The sequence below is a fragment of the Maniola hyperantus genome, chromosome 13, assembly GCF_902806685.2.
Source record: "Maniola hyperantus chromosome 13, iAphHyp1.2, whole genome shotgun sequence".
In the NCBI taxonomy this organism is placed as follows: Eukaryota; Metazoa; Arthropoda; class Insecta; order Lepidoptera; family Nymphalidae; genus Maniola; species Maniola hyperantus.
The window spans coordinates 8,394,194-8,397,889 of record NC_048548.1 but is presented as its reverse complement, the minus strand read 5'-3'; the positions used below and the strand labels follow the sequence as shown (position 1 = coordinate 8,397,889).

General features: G+C 38.4%; 1 non-coding gene across 1 annotated transcript; it reads right to left on the bottom strand.

Annotated features, from left to right (window-relative positions):
• Positions 1-385: 385 nt before the first annotated feature.
• On the bottom strand, positions 386-457 carry TRNAE-UUC (transfer RNA glutamic acid (anticodon UUC)). The gene has a single exon. It is a non-coding gene; the product is annotated as a tRNA-Glu (tRNA).
• Between the last annotated feature and the right edge of the window lie 3,239 nt (positions 458-3,696).

Genomic DNA, 3,696 nt, shown 5'->3' with positions numbered 1-3,696 from the left:
TCAGCGACTGTGAAGTTTATAATGGCTTTAATGGCAGGTAACAGGTATAAAAAATCTCACGTCAAATTATAAAGTGTAAATTTTTATATTTTCTTCGTACCTACTAGAATTAATCACGTTATGCATTGCCATTTGCTAGACACTTAATATCGTGGCAACCCCTTGCCAGACAGGCAGACACAACTTTAACTCATTAAAGTTTAAGGGTGCTTGGCAGGGGGTTGCCACCACATGAGTACTGCCACGTGTTGCCACTGTTTGTAATAGCTGCAGGTACCTAGATAAAACGCTGACTAACACAAAGGATATCATAACGATATGAAAATCTATTATTATTATTACTAAGAAACAGTGTTAATTCTGTTCGAAAAGGAAAATAAAAAGTTTCCCGTACCGGGAATCGAACCCGAGCCTCCTGGGTGAAAGCCAGGTATCCTAGCCACTAGACCATACGGGATGTAATTAACAATTTGAAATTTTAAAATGTATTTTATTTTTACTATAGACCTATAATAGGTACTGAAATAATATAATCGTATTAAAGTTTTTTTAAATAGCTATCAATAAACATAATTTTATTACTAAAATTTTATATTTTTGACCAAAACAATACGCAATTTAAGGGTCATCATGGTATAATAATATCTATAGAGCCCTCTTGTAGGTAATAAATATACTAGAACATAACATAGCACATAATATTTCAACTACTCAACAAAAGATGGCGCTATTTTTCAAGTTTACCAACTTTTTATAGCGATGACTAGATGGCATTCCCTCAAACCAATTTAGCCAATTCTACGAGTTTGTGAGCTCTACCCTCTACCTTTCGTATTTTCTAGCCATCTTTACGTAATCGTTTTATCATTCAAGGGTAGGTGGCGTTAGTAGTTAAATGATCGCGCATGATATTTTGAGTTTTGTTCGTGACCATAAGAAAAATATTAATATTGTTTCCCGAAATCAAGAGTCGATTTCTCAGATTTCCCATAAAGTTAACTTAAATCATAGGATTTAACGCTAGCCGTAGGTATGGTGTATAGCCATACACCGTCAAGTTTACTGCCGCGAGTCCGCTGCAAACTTGATGGTTTGATCTTGTATTGCTAGCCACCGATAGAAGCTACTGATTCAATTTTAAAAAAAAACTGTTTATGCAAGTTTCACTATACTTGAATGCCGCAGGTAAGTTTAGGCAAGTAAAGTAAAGTTTAGGCGATAAAATTACGTAGGTAGGTATTTGGCAAAAAAACTAAAGCTCGTAGCTTTAGGTTGACCATTTGACGTAAATAATTTTTCTAAACGCGACCTTGAACATAATGCAAACTGGCACACTGCGTCTTGCGTCTGCGTCTTCAATAACTTCTTTACCGTTTAACACACCTCTACTGCCTCTACGTCCCGTGTTGCGTGTTTGTTACACTAGTAAGGAAAGAAATCGCTTCCGAGCAAATACTTACCTACCTACATTTGGTTCATAATAATAACATGCATGGTTAGTTCTATGTAGTATGTATAAATACCTACGTACCTACCTATACTTACCTGTGTAATCTATACTTCTAAAAGGCTAAACGGATTGACATACCTACAATCTACATATTATAAACATACAGATTAAAACGCCGCTGGGTCTAGAAATTTATAAAAGTCCACCGAACCGCAAGAAGTCGAGCTAGTTTCCATCCTTTTTTTTTTTTTTTTTTTTTTTTTTAATACAATAAAACTTAAAGCTAGCCTTATCTAATTACTATATAAACCATGACCGCGTGGAATGGTGCCAAGAATACTGGCTGCATTTCCGCGCTGGACAGCCAGGCTGATCCGCTGCGCAAAAAATGAGCCAGCCCTTCTGTCACCAGTTGAGGCTATTAATCGCGGTGAAATGTCTCGTAAAAAATTTTTAGCACTAAGACTCCATGGCCCCAGGGTCTCCACGGCAAACGGCACAAAAATGTAACTCTCTATAAGAGAGGCATACTTGCGCCGCTTGCCGTTTTCAGCTGTTTCTGCTGCGGCTCCCGGTCTTGATGCTGTCTTCCTGATATGACACGGGGCCAATGTGTCAACGCAAGTTGCGTCCCACATTAGCGCCCGTCCCCGTTCCCAGGGAACCAGCGTCAATCCATCAGGTCTCTTGCCATCATCCCGACTAATCCCTGCCGGCTCAATGAGCGCAGGAATATTTATGTCTATATAGGTTATATATTTATATATTTCCATCCTTATGTCGTCGACATATTATATTCCATCTAATTCCAGGTAGGTATTAGGTAGTTACACGCAGTGGTGGATTTGCCCTAAGGCCCAGTAGGCCCGGGCCTAGGGCGGCCAGATATTAGGGGCGATCAATCGTGGCAAAAAGTTCACTGATGTTATGATAAAGTAATTAATGCATTATGTAATCTATAACATAATTATGATGAGTGCTGAGAAAAGGGCGGCTGGTACTTTACCTAAGGCGGCCAAGACTACAAACCGCCACTGGTTACACGCACGAAACGTGTTTTTGCGTCATCATTCCTCATACGCAAGGCTAAGGTTTTACTCTTCCGCTATCTGTGTTTTCTACCAATCACAGTCCGGGTAGGTATCTTTAAAACAAGAGTGAATAGGCATCTTCTACATAAACACGTCCCAGCTTAGGCCATAATCATCACGTTCCATCAATTCTGATCAAGCGTAAGAAAGGATTTTCAGAAATTCCGCCTAGCAATACAAACTCGAGAGGAAGATGTCATTCAGAGTGCTCATTTGGTGCTCATTCTCCAAATTTTTAGGGTTCCGTACCCCAAAAGGAAAAACGGAACCCTAATAGGATCATTTTGTTGTCTGTCTGTCTACCTGTCTGTGTGTCTGCCTGTCTGTCTGTCTGTCCGTCTGATTGTTGGTCTGTCAAGAAACCTACAGGGTACCTACTTCCCGTTGACCTATAATCATGAAATTTGGCAGGTAGGTCTTATAGCAGACATTCGGGGAAAAATCTGAAAACCATGAATTTAGGGTTGCATCACACAAAAAAAAATCTGGTCATGAACTAATAATTAGTATTTTAGCGTTTAACCGGGACAGATATCTATTATTTAGAATAATTAGTAGGTATATTCAATTTTCGAAGTAAGATAGCTATATCAAGTGGAGTTATCATATGAAAGGGCTTTACCTGTGCATTCTAAAACAGATTTAAATTTATTTTTATGCATCATAGTTTTTGAATTATAGTGCAAAATGTCGAAAAAATACGACTGTTGTACGGAACCCTCGTTGCGCGAGCCTGGCTCGCACTTGGCCGGTTTTTTTTATCGGTTATCTTTTTTGATTAATGGAGTGAATCACTACCCTCAGCAATTAGTAGGTATCATGACACGAAGGGAGTAAGATAGGTACCAAAAAGCTAATGGGATAAACGCACGAGTTCGAATACTTATAGGAAAAACAAACAGTTCATGAGAATAAAGTTGACTGAGACCTGCTAGGTAGGTACGTAGGTACCTATTTCTTATTATGTTATATTATGTTAACAAAAAAACACGTTAATGATATTATTATGTATATCCATCTAGAAGGTAATAGAGCGCAATTGAATATGCAAACCAATAATAACCAATCGGAATCAAGCTAGGTTTAAGGATAATAGGTATAAAGTGGTTATAATAAAGCTAATGACAAGCGATCCGCGTCTACGGAAGATCCTTT